The sequence below is a fragment of the Eumetopias jubatus genome, unplaced genomic scaffold (assembly GCF_037043125.1).
Source record: "Eumetopias jubatus isolate StellerSeaLion01/CBP00866 unplaced genomic scaffold, mEumJub1_p1.0 scaffold_6, whole genome shotgun sequence".
NCBI classification, from domain to species: Eukaryota; Metazoa; Chordata; class Mammalia; order Carnivora; family Otariidae; genus Eumetopias; species Eumetopias jubatus.
The window spans coordinates 91,571,564-91,591,814 of NW_028274812.1; the positions used below are offsets into that span (position 1 = coordinate 91,571,564).

Genomic DNA, 20,251 nt, shown 5'->3' on the forward strand with positions numbered 1-20,251 from the left:
TCCTGTAGGTGGTACATAGGAGGAGATAGAGAGTGATGGCAGATGGACACAACTGAAAGAAAAGGGGAATGGGGAGCAGTTGAAGGCAGGAAGAATGCTAACGGAGAATGATACCATGACGATCAAGTGAGGGAAGCATTTCAAGAGAAAGAAAGAATCAACTGTCAACTGCTCCTGAGATAACTGAATAAGAAAACAGAATCGGCATTGAATTTAAAAAGATGGTGGTCACTGGTGACCTTCACATCAGAAGTTTCAAAGGAAAGAGAGAAGATGAGCTGACTAGAGTGAAATCAAAAGTGAATAGGTGGTAAAAAAAAAAAAAAAAGAAAAGAAAAGAAAGAAAGAAAGAAAGAAAGAAAGAAAGAAAGAAAGAAAGAAAGAAAGAAAAAAAGAAAGAAAGAAAAAAAGTCAACACAGATACTTTTTAGAACACTCTTACTAGGATGATAGGTAGAAAAACAAGGAGCAGCTAGAGCTAGCAGCAGCTACAAGAAGTAGAGAGGACTGTGGAGCTGAGGAAAGCAGTTTTTTCAGATGGAGATATTCTCAGCATATTTGATGTTGAAGGGAATGATTCAGTAGAGAAGAAGAATTTGGTGTCTCACCTGGGGAAATGGGAAAGAATTGCTGAAACAATGCCCTTAAGTAAATGAGGGGTGGATCTGATACCCAGGCAGAGTCAGCCTTGTAACCAGAGGGAAGGCAGAACATCTCAATCAAAATGAAAGATTTGAGGCGGGGAGGATCTGATGGCCAAGGGATGGGGTAGTTCTCTGTTTTTAGTTTATTTTCCTCCGTGAAATAAGAAGCAAGATCATTAATTGAGAAATGATGAATGTTAGATGTTGGAGGGGGAAAGAAGAGGTATAAATTAGTTGCCTTAGTGACTTGACTGGGAGAATGTAGTAGAATTACAGAATTTGTGCAAGAGGTTTGCCCACTTGAGATCTGTGATTAGCTCAGATGTGTTTCCTTCAGCCACCTACTTTTCTCATTCTTCACACAAAGTTGGATATTCTTACCATCCTCATTTTACACATGAAGAAACTAAAACAGAGAAGCTACCTTGCCCAAATTTACATAGAAAGTGAGGCAATCCAAAATGGAGTCCGAGCTGGGTGCATCCAGCGGCCTCTTCTCAATCACCGTGACGTTTAATGCCTCATACGTCGCGGCCAGTGGGCTTCAGGAGGCATCACTGGTCGCAGAGTTGAAAGGAAGGTGTTCTGTAGTCTGAGCTCTTATATATGTCTTCTTCCCACATCCCGAGAGCTCATCTTGGTCACTTCTATGCATAAAATGTCAATAATTCAGGTAAGAGGACTAACTACAGAGTATTTTTAAAAGAAAAAAGTACAGTTACATTTAAAACATTCAAGTGCTATATCTCTGTCCCGATGGGGAATGAGAAAATTTTGCCATAGTAAATTTTCCAGAAGACAGAAGTTTATACCCTTTTTGTGGTAATTTTTGCTAAGATGTACTCTGTGAGCATTGTGATATGTTGTGCAGAGATTCCACACGGAGCCTGCAACCGAGCGCTATATTATAGAAAAGGTAACGACATTTTCCCATCATTGAAAGTTTGTAGAATTTTTAATGACCCTAGATGATGTTGAGATACATAAGGCTTTTTGACTGCCTGAAATGTTCGCAGACTGCTGTTAGTGTTTTTGATTTTGCTCCCTTCTTCCACACACTAAATAATTAATATTCAGTTCAAATCCCAACATCCCCCTTCCTTCCTCATGGTCCCAATCTATTGCTGTAACTTTAAAAGAACTGAAGAAAAAAATGCAAAAGTTCACATGGAAACCATGAGGCAACTAGGGATTACAAAAGGAAAAAAAAAAATCACTTAATAGCCCTAAAATATTCCCATTACAATCTGTTCAATCTACTAATTTGATGACGACTGACGCTTCTAGAAGTCTGATCTGGGAATTAGAGTAATCAAATTAACCAAATGTTGCCTGGTTGAAGATCATAAAGGGCTTACTTTCAAGAACTGAAAAGAATCATTTGTAAGGTTGAAAGTCCCCTTTCTCTAACCTGGGTCCCTCCACATTCTCCTGCCTGACCCAGCGGGATGAGGGTGCGGGTGAGGACAGGGAAGGGAGTTGAGGGTGAGAACACAGGAGCCTCTTCATAGTGGGATGGACGTTCTTTGACCCCTTCTCCTGATTCCTCTTCTTCCCCTAAGAAACCCTATCTTTTCACGGCTCCTAGAGTTACCAAAAGACAAAGCCCCTTGAAGTAAATCACAACTAAGGGTCTAGAAACTCACTTACCTGCCCAGAGACTGGGGGTTCTCTCTGCAGTGTTCTTCAGTAGAGTGTGAGCTGCCTATGTAATTATGTTTTTTAGTAGCCATGTTTTTAAAAATAAAAAGAGACAGGTGAAATTTATTTTAATAATATATTTTATTTAACCCAATATTTAATGCATATAAAATATTATTAGTAAGATATTTTACATTCTTGGGGCTCCTAGGTGGTGCAGTCTGTTAAGTGTCGAACTGTTGGTTTTGGTTCAGGTCATGATTTCAGGGTCATGAGGTCGAGTCCCACATCAGGCTCCGTGCTCAGCACAGAGTCTGCTTGAGACTCTCTCTCCCTCACGCTCTGCCCCTCCCCACTTCAAGCGCATGCGCTCTCTCTCTCTCTAATAAATCTTTTTTAAAAAAAAGATATTTTAAATTCTTTTCTCCATACTAAGGCCTCTCAGTCAGCCTAGCCACAAGTCAGTACTGACAGCCACATGTGGTGAGTGTCTACATTATTCAACAGTGTAGCTTTAGGCTCAGAAATGCAGAGTGTGACAGGCCCTTTCCTGTGTGCATGGTTATCCTCAGTCTTCAGTATACATTGTACTTCTTTCCAGTAGTATGAAATTGTGTCATAAACTTATTCTGATTGGATACTAGCACCGATAACACATTTCTCCTCACTGTTTAAATAAATATCACACCGTTATCTTTTTCCATGACTGACCCATAAATTTCCTCACATTTACAATTCAGTGTAAGCTTAGCTCACTATTGGATTTCTTGGTATCATCAAAATCCTCATTTTTGTTCTTAACAAAAGTTTTGTCCTCCAGCTTTCCCCATCGAATCCAGCCTTCACATTTCATCCCTGGAGTGGTATTTCTAAAAGGCAACTCTGACTTTGACCAACCACTCAGAGATTATGGAGAAAGTATCAAGCCCTTCATAATTGGACCCCTGTCTGACTATCTCATTACATTTGCTTGTACTTTTCTTTTTTATACTTCATTCTAAAATTGACGTACTCCATGAGTTCCTTGAGTATGACACGCTGTTTGGGCCTCCCTACCTGAAAACATGCTCTTCTTTCAACCTGAAATTATCTTTCCTTTTTATCTGCCAGGTGAATTGCTGCTCATCAGCTTTCAATTCAACTTTCCATCCAGTTCATTTGGATCAATTAATTGACCACACACTAGTTCCTTGAGGGTTGGGATGGTGCTTTATTATCTTTGTGTCACCAGTGTCTAGCACAGTGTCTGACAGTGAAATACATATAAGGTGTGTATCTTATATGTATTTCATATTGTATGTATATGTATATGTATTTCACATTGTATGTATATGTATATGTATTTCATATTGATTTAACCTGAATGTACTACCAAACTTTTAAGTAGACCCAGTTGTTGTAAACTATTAACAGGAAGAAATATTGTTTAAAAAGTCATTCCTAAAAAACAACCCCCAATTCCTCTATTTTAGTATTAAATTTAGTTGAATTCTATTGGTTTTTTTTAATGGCAGCATCAAACACTGTCAGTTTTTTATTTTGTTTCAATTCCACTACATTTCATTTCCTTCAACTATCCTATCTATGGGGCTACTGCAAGTGAAATCCCTGCTAGAAAAAGCCTAGCCTTATTTGTCTTTGGAACACAAACCATAAATTACTTCATTAGATAAAAAAATAAATGTAAGAGGTGGCATGTGTCAAAATCATGCTTCAGATTTTGATGAGTTTTGAGAAAAAGAACACTTATCCTAGACCATACATCCCAAGGAATAAACTGGTAAGATTTTAACAAAATCTTATTCTGCTGATTCCACACAGTTACCCTACTTGAACTGCATATGAAACAAACCGAAATAAATCCTCTGATAAGTAGAATCACTTTTCCCAGGATAGTACAATTATTTGCTGTATAAACAATTATAACCAGACATAACAAGCTCTTTTGTTTTAAGCATTAGGTACCAGAGTGAAGATATTTCTTAAGGCTTATAAAAATTCTAGTTTTACAACTTCCTAGGAGAGGCAACGTATCTAGAGAATAGGAGAGCAATATAAGGTAATCAAAACAAGCTCTTCTTCCCTCTGTCAAGCTGTCTCAAACTAATAAAAATAGATCCTAGGAACATCTTTTAATCTGGGAACACCATCCCTAACAGACCGGGATAGGGATCAACGGCCCCCTTCCTGTTTCCTGTGACCCTCTCAGAGTGGGGGACATAGAAGCCAGTTAGGACTATTTACAAACAAAACAGAGCAATCAAAGAGAAAAGTTGGAAGCAAGATTAGAGGCAGGACGAAAAGAGCCTAGCTGGCTAACAGGACCCCTCAATTAAATGCTGTTCTGTCCACACTGGCTCTTGAACTTCGTTTTTAACCGTTTCCTGTTTCTACTAAATCTCCCTATAGTTTCAGTCCTATCGAAACTTATGCTTTCATTTTTTTTAACAAGCATCTTAACAGAGCAAGAATAAACGTATTTTTTTAAACAAAGATTTCTACGAAAAGAAAAGTTCTGGTCATTAACAAACAGCATGGTGTTGGAAACTGACCTGTTGCCTGCCCATGTCTTGGCCTTCCCACCCCGACCTATGGCTTTGGCTTTTCCAGAAGGGCAGGATTCGAAAAGCCCAGTTTCAAAGCTGCAAGTTCCTCTCTAAATCATGGCCAGTGTTCAGATGCCAAATCACGTTTACAAAGCACCTGGGCAAGCACTTTGACCACCAGTGATCTTTTTTATTTCGAAAATTACTCTTCAAATATAGGGTTTTGCTTTTTAAGTCAATTCTTCATTATGTAAAAAGGGTATGCGAAAGCTTTATATACAGGACCTCAAAACACTGCACTTCCTTTGTTCTGGTTTTGAAACTCCCCATTGAGTCACTTAGTTGCTCAATGCTGAAGGGCACTTAAGTCTAATTAACGTGATAGTAAACAGACTCTCTGGCCAGATGCATCAGCAAAACATAACCCTCCTTTTACAAGTACATGCCCAGGTTTATTTTAACCATTTGGTTTGGGTTTTTCCACAGCTATTGCAATTTCTCAGCCCAGGTTCAGTGGCACAGATGCCTTTGGATACACTTCATTCCTGGCTTATTCACAGATCCCAGACATCGGCTCCGGTTATGAATTCCACTTGAAGTTTCGGCTGGCAAATAATCACTCGGCACTGCAAAATAACTTAATATTTTTCACTGGACAGAAGGGCCATGGTAAGATTAATTGAACCCTCTAGGACTTGCTTAGCTTCTTTTAAGAGTACTTTAGAAATTCTTCAGGGATGCTCTAATTAGCTTCGGATAAAGAACACATTTGCCTAAATGCAGCCTCCTCCTGTTTGCTGCCTCGAGCATGTTCCCTGTAGTCCAAAGTGTTCAGACGTTCCCTGACTCTTTCCAAAGCCCTGTTCACACCAGGGCTGCTTCTTCTCATCAAGGACAAGAATTCCGGCAGGGCAAACGTGAGGGCAGAGAAGGTGAATACGTCACGTGAGAGGTGAGCTTATTGACTGTCCTTTCCTCTGTTTCTTTCTGTTTTCATACAAAAGGAGAGAAGGGAAGTTCTCAGAAGGGATTTCACCATGTGTTGTGAAATGAGAATGGTTGCCCTGAAAGGAAAACCACTCCAAATTAAAGAAGTAAGGAATTAAGAAAGTGCCAGGCCTGTAATAAAGTCCTCCAATGCCCTAGAATTGGTGGGAAATCAACCTATAAGTTAAATTTGTCTGTCTTAAGTAGAAACCAGTTATGCTTCTGTAGAATCAAGGAAAAGCACATATATTTTACCTACTTTCTCTGAGTTCAGTATTCTCATCTGTGAAATCAACATATTACACCAGAAAAGAACCTTTCTCACAACCATCAAGAGTTCTCTTATGCTAGGGTAAATAACATACTCTCTTTTCGACTTGTTCAGTGACTGCCTCTAATTCTGAACAGTGGTTTCAGTATTAACAAGTGTCTGAAAGGAGTGCACATCCCAAGTGAAGGGTGGTGTGTCAGCCTCTGACCATTTCCTGGGGTGGGGCGGGAGAGCACTTCCATCATGTGAACTGCTGTTCATTCCACCGCCAAAGTCCGTTCGAATCTCTGCCCCATCTCTCCTGCCAAACTGCATGACCTCCTTCAAACTGATCTCCCTCCCGCTGTTGCTGCCTGCAGATCATTCTCCAAGTTACAGCGAGAGTTACTTTTTTAAAAAAACTTTGCTTAAAACCCACCTGTGACTTTTCACTGTACTTAGAATGCAATCCAGACCTCCCTACCGTGTCCTCAGGGGGCCTTCAGGATCAGGCCCCCGTCTCCATCTCCAACCTCAAGCTCTCTCAGTCTCTGTGCTCCTCTGGTACACGTCTTCTTCAGTGCCTTAACCGTCCAGCCCTTCCCTGTCGCAGAGGCTTTGTGCGGGCTCTTTCCTCTGCCTTGACAAGAGATGGCTGTCAGAGGGGTCAAGAGAGCAGGCTGTGGGGCCCAGGCATATAGACTTGGATCCAGTCTCCACCACCTACAGATTATGTGTCAAGTTACTTAATGTCTCTGTGCCTCAATTTCCTCACTGGCAAATGGTTTAATAATGGTACATTCTCTAATGGAGTTGTGAGGATTAGCATAGCTGATACAAGAAAAGCACTTAAAACAGAGTAGAACTCGGTAACACGGCAGCTTAGATTTTCTCAGGGAGGCCCTCCCCAGCCACTTTCACAAAAGTAGATGCTATCACACTGTACCCATTCTCTACCCCAGTTTCTTATTTATTTTCTTCAAAGCCTGTACCTCAATTTATAATTTTTAATCTATTTTTTAGATAATTTATTTTTGTCTGTCTCCACTAAAAGAATGGGAGCTCTATGTGGATGGAGACCAAGGCAGTCGTCTCCAGCTTTATACACCTACATGTAGCACACTGCCTGACGCGTAATCAGTACCGAACGAACAAATACGAGAACCACCCGAAAAACAGGTTATTGTATGATGTGTAAGACAGCAACACAGTTGCGCAAGGTTTTAAAAAGTAGCCATTTTTAGAGGTTTCCAGTCCAGATGGCATCTTCTCCGTTAGGATCTTGCCAGTGGCCACCCTCTTCCCACCCCTACGGGCAATCTCCCCTGCCTCTGAGCCTTGATAATCGCCTGCCCTGCACGTGGAGCACAGCCCCTCGAGTACAAACTTTGGTTGGCTAAATTTCTCTCTTCCTTCATAAAAACGGTGTCCCCGGTATCACTACTTTGCCCACGAAAGCTCTCAGGTGGTTTTAATAAATACCTGTTGAGTGTCTGCCAGAAGGCAAGGAGGAAGAAGGGGAAAGAAGGAATTTTTACCCCTGATTCTTTACTCCACACATCCTTCATCCTATGTTTATCGATTATATCCTTTTAATTAGCACCCCCTCCCACACACACAAGAAACCAGCTAATGAAAAATTGAAATGAGCCTTGAAGACTCTGGGTCTGTCTTGTTTTAAAACAAATCTTCTAAATTCTGAGTGATTGAAAAGGAGAACCCAAGTAAAGGATAAACACTTGGCCCATGAAAATGCTGTCACCAAGTAACTCTTCAGTACTCTTCTATGAAGAGTCCTTCAAAATTCTCAAAAACAAACAAGCAAAAAGCAATGTTTTAGCCACAGCATTTGTAAATTATGGAATCTTTCTTGTGACATTTTTTGGTCTTCTCTAGTCATCTGCTTTATAAGCAAGGAGTTGAATGTTCATGCTGCACTGCATTTTTAGGTTTATAAAATGGTTAAATAAAGGCTACGGAACAGGTAGATAAATTGTGGAGCTCTGTTGTCCAAAGAGTGAAAATAGGAAATCTGAAGTATGCAATTCCACATTCGACCACCTGAGGGGACAAGAACACCAGCTTAAAAATGCAAGTAGCACTAAAAGCAGTGTTTTCTCTAAGTAGGACCTCTTCACGCCTGTCTCAGAATCACATGAGGGTTCTTGTTAAGATACTAATTCCCAAACACTCTTGCATCAAAAAATAGAATTTTATCCAGCACATTAGGTGCTTTTTAGGTAACTAATATTTGAGAGCAACTACTCAAAACCTCCAGGGACCCGCTAAATTAGACCATATCTGGAGATGATCTAAGGTAAGTAATATTGCCCATAATGTCATGTGTTGGGATGATTCGTCAATTTATGTCACATAAAGTTACTAATTAAAGAAATACCCATTCCTTTAAAACGTAGTGATTCTGATTAATATCAACCATACAATTTGCAGTTGTCCATTCTATATAAGAAACTATGATCTAAGTCAGTGTTATCTCCATGCTTAGGTGTTTTTCTTAATCATTTGGTCATATCCATCTCTGATCTGCTTATTGGTTGTTACCACTAAAATCACCATTTCCTATGCTGCCTTTATCTTTCTCAGGTTAAAAGATTCACAAAGGCGCAGAGTTTGTATAAATGAAATGTAAGCCAACCTCTCATTTCTGACACGTCCACATAAAAAGGCAAGGGACCTTAAATGCCCAACACTGATGACATTACTCCCTGCGTTCCCCAAAGCTGAGCACTGGTTTTGCCAGATTTCATTCTCATTGAACGCTCTGGACAAATCACCCTGTCAAACATTTTAGCTTGATAATGTCTCACTTGACTTGCGATGGTGACCTAACCTAATCCTATTCCTGTGTTTTTGCAGTCATATTTGCCATTTCCTTTATTAGCTCGTCTTCCTTTCATACCCCCCACTTCCTTAGAGTGTATGTCTTATAGTTTGGCTCTTCTAGAAACCACCACTATGTCTCACAGTGATCCACGGGTGATTACATTATCTTCCCTTCCTGTCTCCCTTCTGCTGGCAACTGCCATTAATAAACATCTGCTTCAGCTAGAAGCCCAGGAGTCATCTAGATGTCTCGCTTTTATTCATTTTGATAAATATTTGCTGGGGCCCTAGATGAGGCATTCTTCTAGGTACTAGAGATACACTTATGAATAAGACAGACACGGTCCTTGCCTTCTCTTCATTTTGTCACCCACATCCTACCCAACACCAAAGTCTGTCATTTTACCTCCCAATTGCTTTTTGTATTTTCTCCTTTATTCTTTCTTCTCCTAACCATGCCCAGTCGGTCACAGACTGTCGCGGCGGTAGCAGCCTTCGTCCCGGTCTCCCTGCTGGTCATGCCCCTCTTCCCCTCTCTGCCCCACTTCGCTGCAGGGGATCATTCTAAACATTCAGATCCAAACTTATCTTACCTAATCAGCACGCTTCATCACAACATACCACCTAGTAAGATCCTTGGCCTGCTATGTGCAGACGTTTACCCAGCCCCTGCCTCTTGCACAACCTCATTTTCCCTCCCTCCACCCTACAGCCGGCTGGCACTGGACACGTGGACCTTCTGCGACGTGTCACCATGTCCTCCACTTCGGTGCTTGTGCCGGGCTGTTGCACCTTCCTGAGCCACCCACACTTTGCTTTCCTGCCTCCAAAACACTTCTATCCTTTACGCCTCAGCTCAAAAGATCATTCTTCGGGCGCCTGGGTGGCTCAGTTGGTTAAGCGACTGCCTTCAGCTCAGGTCATGATCCTGGAGTCCCGGGATCGAGTCCCGCATCGGGCTCCCTCCTCGGCAGGGAGTCTGCTTCTTCCTCTGACCCTCTTCCCTCTCGTGCTCTCTATCTCTCATTCTCTCTCTCTCAAATAAATAAATAAAATCTTTAAAAAAAAAAAAGATCATTCTTCTTTGAAGTCTTTAACCCTTCCAGGAAAATTTAAGAATCAATCTTGCTGCAGTTGGCTGGAAACCGATATCCTATCTTCTTTAACTGCCTGGATCTCTTTGGGAGCCAGAACAATGGCTTTCCTTTTTTAAAACAAGAGTGGCTTTCACATATAGACACTCATTACATGTTTTTGAAAAAATAAATGCAAAATCCCTGGTCCTTGTTACACTAAATCTTATAATCGATTCAGGGAGTCACAACATACGGACTTAAAATTTTGTCACCTAACAACACTAAATCAGAGCTAGAAACCATGTCCAGTGCACACAGCATCCGTCACAGCGTCTAATGCGTCCCGGGAACATAGACATCGCTGCATGAAAAGAGGCACGTAACTGATACAGAAGATGGAATTCAGAAAGTAGAGCGCTCGTCCGAGGAGAACGGTCAGGGAATTTCTTTCCGTTGGCGTGTTTCTCATTCTGTGCCTCCCATTTCGACCAGTCCTGTACAGATAGGGCGCCCCGCTCGCGTTCCCGTTCCCATCCTCTCCCAGCCCGCGCCCAGCGAGTCCCCAGCCCGCCGCCCGCTGCGTCAGCAGCCAGCTTACTCGCCCGCGTTCACTCTCCCTTCCCGGCTTCCTCTCGCCTGGAATGCCTGACCCAGCTCTCTTTCCCTTTTCCAGTACTGCCCAAGGGCCTCTGATGAATTTAGGGCTCCTTACAGCTATCGACACAAAGCCTATGTACAACTTGCAGTTTATGTCCCGTAATTTGCAGTTTATATCCCACAATAATAATATACCGCTTTGTCTTTCACAGTCACGACTTCAAATCATACGAAGCTACCATATTCATAAATCAAAAACACTAGAATAGTGGCAAGTTCGTAATCTTAATCTTGCCCCTCGGCAAGATTCATCTTAAATTCCTTTTAGACAACCCACGCCTTCAATATCTTTTGTATCCCCAGCTGCATCATTCACAGGATTGGTACTGTGTGAGAAATCAATAATTACATACTTATTGATTCTTTCACTAACTGAAAGACTCTCTGAAGACAGAGACTATCCCGGTTAGCTTGTAATACTGTATATCGAGATCGATGTGGATGGCAGTGAAGAAGGTAGGACCTAAATAAAGGATAGAGGGGGCACATGTGTCTCTCTGTTCATATCATTGAAATATAAGTTAAAATCTCATCATTAGCCTATATTATGAAGGTATAATACAGTGATAGAATTGTTCAGAAAAAAATATAGAACTTCCTGCTTATTTGATCTATGTACAAGTGCTCTGTGCACATAACTTTCTGTCAGTCCCTAGCATGTAGGTCTTCTGTGCTGTGGTAATTAACTATGAAAGGTTACCTCATATTTCATGCCAAATAATTTCTTATTTACTTCAAGCCCTCGGTTATTAACTGTAACAGAAATAAGAGCGCGTAAATATAGCTTGATGTTTTTCTGGGGGGGAAAATGAAATGAATGTCATCTACAGTACAGAAAAAGAAAAATGAAGGGGGGGCGTGTCACAAAATCCAATCAGCTCAGCCTGTTCTTTATAGAACCTTGATTCAGATGGGGCAGAAGGAAGATGCCTGATGAATGAGAGAGCAGGTTGTAGCCAATTCCTTAATATAACACATCTCCCAATTTCGTAGTACTGAGGCATTTTGTAACATAACTGACAGCGTATGCTCGAACCCAGTATTTTCTCCTATAGAAGAATGTTCATTATTTTCTTCGGTAATCACGTCAGAGTGATTAGAAATTGTGAGAATTTCTTCCTGACAATCTAAAACCAGCAAATCTTAGCTTTTGTGAAATTAAATATCCTGGACTGTAGTGTCAAAGTTGTCTAAGTTGTTAAATAATTTGAATTCTTAAGACTGTCCAAAAAAAGTTAAACTAATTCACTTTACTGACTTGAGAAATACATGATAATTGCCACATTTGACCAGTGCTTTGAAACAGAGTTGAAATGACAGAAATATATAGATCCTTGCAAATCCTCCCTCCTTTTAATTTTTTTATTTTTCAAGATTTTATTTATTTATTTAGAAAAAGAGTGCACGTGCCAACAGGGGGAGGGGCAGAGGGGGAGAATCCTCAAGCCAACTCTGCACTGAGCACAGAGCCCAACGCAGGGCTTGATCCCACCAACCCGAGATCATGACCTGAGCCGAAATCAAGAGTCTGACGCTTAACCAACTGAACCACCCAGGCGCCCTCCTTTTTTTTATTTATTTATATGGAAGGGAATATCCATCTATGCATAGTTCAATGGGCATAACCTTGATCTCACAGAAGAACATCCAGAGGACAAAAAAAAAAAAGAGGAGGGGCCAAGTGCAAATCCGTCACCTACAAGCCCACATTCTCACTCTTTGTTCTACACCTCCAGTGAGCACTTTATGGAAATTCAAGTGTACCCACAAACTGGTGCTTACATCCCTTATTTTCATGATCTCATCTCTGACAGCAAACAGCAAGAGAGATCCAGACCTCCCACTTTCTCTAGCCTCAGCTTTTTCAGTTCAAAACATAGAAAAAATATGTGCTATATGTAGCCTTGGGAAATGTGGTTTATCAAATTATCATGTGCTCTGAGCACAGCATTGCATTTGTTGTTGCTGTCACCCTTCCCTCACTGTCTGTCACCCTTCCCTCACTGCTTCTTCACCAGCACAACTGTTAAGTCAGGACATCATCTTGACTTGGTCACAAACAGTAGCCAGTTTACATTGCCCACATTTTAATCATTTAATCTCCTGAAGTAGAAACCACATGGTCTCCATTGTACACAATGGCTACCAAAGAAACATCGTGGACATGGCTGTGTATGGTTCTGATGCTTTCAAAGCTCTAGAATATCCTTAGTTTAATGGTCATATCTGCAGAACAGGAAGCTGAAAGTTTGCCACTATGATTAGAAGCTGTACAGTACAGGGGCACCTGGGTGCTGCAGTTGGTTAAGCGTCCGTCCGACTCTTGGTTTCCACTCAGGTCATGGTCTCAGGGTCCTGAGATCGAACCCTGTGTGGGGCTCCATGCTCAGTGGGAGTCTGCTTCTCTCCCTCTCTCTCTCCATCTGCCCCTCCCCCCCACTCTCTCTCTCTCTCTCTAAAATAAATAAATTTTTAAAGAAAAAAAAGAGAGAGAAGCTGTACAGTACAGATCTTAAGATAAACCGAGAGTATATGCTCCTTAAGAGTTAATTCAAAAGCCTCCAGTCATCTTTTTTTTTTTTTTTAAGTAGCAATGAGGGGTGTGCTCACTTCGGCAGCACATATACTAAAAAAGTAGCAATGAGGGGTGTGAACTCACAACCCTGAGATCAAGACCTGAGCTGAGGTCAAGAGTCAGATGCTTAACCAACTGAGCCATCCAGGTGCCCCAAAACCTCCAGTCATCTTAATTTTAGTTTAGCACCCACTAAACCACATACCATCATTACATATGGAGTAAAAATGGCCTGAGTGCCTAGAATCCTGTACCACTTAATACATATTGTTCCAGTAGGTGAGACTTTCATTCTTTTAGGTCTTATTTCTCACACATCAAGCTAGACATATTTTTGCTTTGCATCACGTTAGCTTTGATTTTAATTTCATAAGCTTCTTCCATTATTTTCCTGAAATCACTCACACCTGTCTAACTCTTTACAGATGTCTAATTGAGCTTCCTCTCTAAAAACTGGCTATATCCTCTCATGACAATCTGAACAGTCAACTAAAGCTTAGTTATGTTTATTTGGTGTCTCTGTGTCAGCATCAGTGTATTCCAATGTCAAGAGTATTTGACTGAAAGGCAGTTTCCTTCTTTCAGAAATCTAAAAGTTTTATAGGCCCTGGAATAATAGTCAAATATACTCACAAAGTGTCTGTGCACAAGGACGGGCTTTTCAGAAGGGAACTCCCCCGATTACTGAATCAGGAGCCATTCACTACGCAGGGTTCAGTGGGCCAGAAAGTCACGGCATCATCCTGGTGGCTCCTCTCCCACCTTTTCTTTCACTCAGGACAGGAAAGGAAGAAGGAGGAGGAAAAATCCACTTGTCACTTAGAATTTCCGAATCCATTTGCAAAGATTTTATAAAACACTTTAAGTTATTGCTAGAGACAACCCTTGTGTTAGTATTATCATCACCATTTTTTCAAAAGATAGAAGAGGAAATGAGCAGCCAGAAGTTCAGTGAGCAAAGAGCCCAAGATTAAACTCTCGTGCCTTTGTGATACCTGGGGCACTGCTTACCTCTGTGGGTTCCAAGTACATTATCATTTTTAGAGAGGTAAATGAGATTTAATACATAGTAATACTTCACCATATTGGAAGAATAGTTTGAAGAAATAACAACGAATCGCATTCACTCTTTCTGTAGTTATAAATCAAAATTTCATACTTCAGAAAGTTTTTCTTTCTATTGGAATTAAAAGATTGTTGGACAGCAGAACAAGAATTATCATGCTTCTGCGACATTAAAAGTCTCGATAATAAACTTTAGGCCTGGTGAGTGCTGAAAGACACAGGGATTTTAGGGCACTGTCTCTATACACATTTTAGATTCCCAGTATGTGCCCTCAGAACAATGAAGGAACAGCCCAAGAATCCAAGAAACAGCCTTACAACAGTTCTGAATCTCACCAGGGCACCTGAGAAGGAGCTCCTGCCTCTTCCCAGGCAAGGGGTTCTGATTTCTGGGTCTCCTTCTAAGCAGACCAAGTGAGAGCACATGCACGTGCAGCTTTATGATTTACGACAAACAGTGACTGACCAGGATCAGTGAGAGAAACAGCAGAACAGGTCCTCCCAGAAATTCTCCCCAGTGCATAGGCCTGGATTAGTTCTTTCATACACGAGTCTTATTCTTCCTTTTAAGGACTTCGTTGATGAATCAATGGTTCCAACCGCTAGCTACTCTTCTCCAGGCGTCCCTTCAAGGTTAAGCTAATGAGACCAACTCTAATTACTGTTACTGAATTTGCATGGTTTTTTCCTCATAAAAATTCCATTACAGTCACCATATGGTGTGCTGGGATGCTGCCAAGGTCTACCTATTTTCTTTGTTTTTGTCTCTCTCTTTTTCCTTCAGGTCAAAGTAACCTGTATGATTTCTCCTGGGCTGACTATCTGAAACCTCTGGTACCCTTCCTCCCTCCTTTATAACGGATTTCCCCTTCCTGTCCATACTTGCCAGTTAATCAGAGGCTGTACTGATACGGTCCCGCCAGGTTGGAAAACTGCTGGTATAAATACTAAAACCCTGGAGTGGTTGGGGGTGGGAGGGATGGGGTGGCTGGGTGATAGACATTGGGGAGGGTATGTGCTACGGTGAGCGCTGTGAATTGTGCAAGACTGTTGAATCACAGTTCTGTACTTCTGAAACAAATAACGCAACATATTTTAAGAAAAAAGAAAAAGAAGAAGATAACAGGAGAGGAAGAAAAGGGGAGTATGTCAGAGGGGGAGACGAACCATGAGAGATGATGGACTCTGAAAAACAAACTGAGGGTTCTAGAGGGGAGGGGGGTAGGGGGATGGGTTAGCCTGGTGATGGGTATTGAGGAGGGCACGTTCTGCATGGAGCACTGGGTGTTATGAACAAACAATGAATCATGGAACACTGCACCAAAAACTAATGATGTAATATATGGTGATTAACATAACAATAAAAAAATTAAAAAAATAAAAAAATAAAAAAAAATAAAAAAATACCACACGGACCATAAAAAAAAAAAAAAAAACTACAAACAAACAAATCCAGTAAAGCTCAACCTCTTTGATCTTTCTTTCCAGAATATCCACAGGGGCATCCTTCACCCATGCTACATTAGTTTCAGGTGTGCAACATAGTGATTCATACGATTCATAGGTTATGCTGTGCCCACAAGCGTAGATGCCATTGGTCACCATACAACGCTAATACAAAACCATTGACTATATTCCCTCTGCTGGACCTTTCATCCTGGTGACTTATTCATTCCATAACTGCAAGCCTGTACCTCCCACTCCCCTTGACCCATCTTGCCCATCTCCCCATTTACTCCCCTCCAATAACCACCAGTTTGTTCTCTATATTTAAGGGTCTGTTTTTGCTTCTTTTGTTTGTTTGTCTATTTTGTTTTCTAGATTCCACATACAACTGAAATCATGTAGCAATTGTCTTTCTCTGCCTGACTTTATTCACTGAGCATAATGCCATCTAGGTCCATCCATGTTGTTGAAAAATGGCAAGATCTCATTGTTTTTTTATGGCTGAGTAGTATTCCACTGTGAATATGTGTACATGTGTGTGTATATATATATGTATCACATAATCTGTATCCATTCATCCATCAATGGATGCTTCGCTATCTCACCCATTGTAAATAGTGCTGCAATAAACATGGGGGTACATGTATCTTCTCAAAGTAGTGTTTTCATTTTCTTTGGATAAATACCCACTAGTGGAATTACTGGATCATGTAGTAATTCTATTTTTAATTTTTTAAGGAACCCCCATACTGATTTTCACAGTGACTGCATCAGTTTGCATTCCCACCCACAGTGCACAAAGGTTCCTTTCTTTCCATTATTTATCATTGTTACCCTGACCACCATCTTTCCCTTCACTTAGACTGAGTCCTTGCTTCTGTTGCTAAGTCACTGTTCTCTGTCCATTATGAAGGCGGATGCTTTTCTGACCACAGCATCTCATCTTCTTCCCCCATGAGATCTTCTATAAGCAACATTATGAGTTATTATAATCCTAAATATGGTTCACCACCACACACCCACTGCAAAGCTCTCTGCATACCAATATTTGTGGAACTGAGTTATGTTATCTTCTTTCTAGCCAATGAGAGACCAAGTTTGTTTTGTTTTGTTTTGTTTTGTTTTGTTTCTGTACATTCTAAAAGGATTTTTATTCACTTCCTAGATCTCATTATTCTTAACTACTGTTCATCCAAAGTCATCACCTACTGTTTCCTTCCTCCCCCTTTACCACTCACATAACATAATCTTGCTAAATCCGTCCTTCTTAGGACCAGCTCCTAAGTAATATCCAACAAATATCCCTTGCTTTGTCTGAAAATCTTCTTCCTAAGCCTGGTTTCATTAAGATTCACTGTGGCCTTGTGTTCGGCATGCCAAGTGAGCTTAGTTCCAGCTCTTTTCATGAAAAAACTCACTATATCAATCACTAAAAATCTCTATCTTATAGTATAAATGTCAATATCATCTGTAACTTTGTAAATTGACAAATGTAAAAATAGAAATTGCCCATATAGTTCTCAAAGCTACTCACAGAACAATGTTATAAAGGAACACTTAAATTTGAGGATGCAATTAGTGGTGGTTTTTTGAAATACATCATTGTTTATATTATGTGCTTTAAGGCAAGAAATTTTCACTTCAATAAATTACAGGAAAGTGACATAAGACATATAAATGGACGCTAACAAACCATACCTTCAAGTCACTTCACTTCACGTCCATGGTTGGCCCTCCAAAAAATTTTAGTTAGATCAGAGTAATGCACTGAAGCAATCAGGGCTATAGCTTTAAGAAGAAGAACAAAGAGAAAAATTCCACAGTTGTCCCTGACCCCAGAGGTTAACTGGGAGCAGATGCGTGCTCCAGCATGCGGGCCAGGAATACCTGCTTCCCGGGCTTTGTATTAATGAAGCAGGAGAAGAAAATGAGATACTCAAAGCTAAGATGAGGCCACAGTCAGGGGGAAATGAAAAAAAATCATGCATCTATTGGAAACCTACCGTGTGCTGGGTTGGCACTGCGCTGATACCTAGACACTAAATATCACTTAATCCTTAGAAAACTCCTAAGAGATCTTATTCTTCCCCTTATTCCTCATAGAGGAAACTTCAGGAAGGGTTGGTGGTGGTGGGAGGTGGCACAGCCCAACCAGACACAAGCTTCTCTTTCTCTGCCACAGGGACAGAGGTTAAGAGCCCAGGCCATGGCATCAGGCTGACTTCAGATGCAGGCTCTGCCACCAGCACTTCTGTTCTTCCGTGGTCTCTCAACCTTTTATGGTGTCTTTAGTTGCTATTGATGTCAGTTTAAGTTAAGAAAAATTAAAATATTAAATTATTAACATGACTTTTATCATTCATTTTTGTATCATGAAATGCCAGTTTAAAATGCAAATATCAGAGCTTTTAACACATATGCAGAGTCACCAAAACTACACAATTAGTATTTTATAGCTTGTCCTGGCGTGTGTACTTCTTTCTCACCAGAACACTAGAGCTGCTGCACAAAATTAAGTCAACAGTCTTCATTTCATTTCTTGATACACCCACATTCTGTCAACACTCTCTCCCCTCAGCTGACTCGGGGGTAAGGAAGGACTGAAGAGAAAGGTATCTGTGGACTTCCCTCTCTTTCCCTTTCTGTCCATGTCACCATTTTCAGTGTAAATGATTAGCCAATGCAGAGAAGTAATGGGAGTAAGAAAGGAAAGCTGAGACTCTTTGATCTTTCAAGTTTCGAAATCAACATTGCCTTCCTGCGCTGAAAGCAAGTTTGTGGTTCAAGTGGAAAGCAGAGCCTCTTGGTGTGGTCGGCACCACACCTACGCAGTCTTTAGACGCAACGCACTTACCTTGTACTCAGTCTGAGTCTCACCAAACTCCCAGTATTGGGGGGATTCTAGTCACAAACACTACATGTGAATGGGGCGGCAAGAAACAACAAACGTGCATTTGTATATATGTATTGCCTCTGTTCCCGGCCATGCTCCATTGTCCCTCGGACTTCACCTTCAACTTACAGTTCAAAGAATTTCAAAAAGTAACAACAAAGCATGAATTAAACCAAGCATGAGGCCCTTCTGAACATGAAGCCGTGGGTGACAAATGGGTCATGTGCCCTCGCCCTTCTAGAGTTACTAATATTAGTCAGGCTTTGTAAACAAACAGATGGGGATGCTGTTAAAATATATATATTTCCAGGCCCTAGCTTCAGAGATTCTCCCACAGGTGCCATAAGGTCAATCTAGAATCTATTTTTGACAAGCTCCCTGAGTGATTGTGGTGGACTTCCAGATTCACAGAACATCACCCTAGAGCACTTCCAACTCCCTGAAGTAACGTTCACCTTCCAGGCACCAGCTCTGGTAGTCAACTGCTTTCCTTTCTCTTATCTCCTCCATCACTCACGTCTCTTATCTCCTCCATCACTCATCCTCCATCACTCACCTCCATCACTCACCATCACTTCCAACTCCCTGAAGTAACGTTCACCTTCCAGGCACCAGCTCTGGTAGTCAACTGCTTTCCTTTCTCTTATCTCCTCCATCACTCACCGGTTACCAGTGAGGAAAGGTCCAGAGTGAAAGGTGTGGCAGAGAAAAGGAAAACAACCCTGGTGGACCCATGGTTTGTCAATAAGAGGCGATCATCTGCTTGACAATTTGATGAGCTCCCTGGCTCTGCTTATCCACACCTGTTGGTGCATCCTTACTTCTATGCTCTGGGACAGGTCTGTAGGCAGGAGTATCCATAAACTGAAGTCAGCCTCTCTCTCCACCCTGCCCTTGCCAAGGCTCCTATCTCCATAACTGACCCTGTCATTCCGTGTGGTTCTTTAAACCATACTCTTTGGAATTCCTTCAGCTCTTCCTTCTTCCTCAACTCTTCCCTCCAAAGTGATCTGTCCTTTCGGATTTTCCTTCCAAGTCACACACAAATTCCTCCTCTTTTCTAAAACTATTCCCTCTGCCACTGCCTTGATTTACTTGGACCTTAATCTCTTCTCTTGAGTCACTTGAGCGACCTTCCAGTGAGATTCCAAATCTGCCTCTCGGTCTTGCCTTCAACATTGCTATGAGAGTCTTCTAAAATCTAAGACTAGGGGCACCTGGGTGGCTCAGTCAGTTAAGTGTCTGACTCTTGATTTTGGCTCAGGTCATGACCTCAGGATTGTGAGATGGAGCCCCATGTCGGGCTCCATGCTGGGCATAGAGCCTGCTTAAGATTCTTTCTCTCTCTCTCTCTCTCTCCCTCTGCCGTTCCCCCTTCTCTCTCTCTTTCAAGAGAGTCTCCAGTAAAATATTCAGCTCATTCATTGCTGTATACTAGGCCTTAAAGATCTTTCTGCCATAGACACTAAATGCCAGGCCAGGCCCAGCCCCCAGCAGGCCTGTAAGCATTCCATGTCTTCTGCCTCTCCTGCGATGTTATTCCCTCTGCTTCGAGCGGCCCTCTTCAGGACCTCCCCTTTCCTCATCTACCTAGTAACTTCTTATTTGTCACTTTCTGGGTTAGCTC

The 20,251-nt window shown here is 41.4% G+C and overlaps 1 long non-coding RNA gene across 1 annotated transcript; it reads right to left on the reverse strand.

Moving 5' to 3' along the window:
- Positions 1-421: 421 nt before the first annotated feature.
- LOC114204449 (uncharacterized) lies at positions 422-5,032 on the reverse strand. Its single transcript, XR_003608193.1, has 3 exons — positions 4,838-5,032; positions 2,295-2,349; positions 422-1,291 (listed from the first exon to the last, which is right to left on the reverse strand). It is a non-coding gene; the product is annotated as an uncharacterized LOC114204449 (long non-coding RNA).
- Between the last annotated feature and the right edge of the window lie 15,219 nt (positions 5,033-20,251).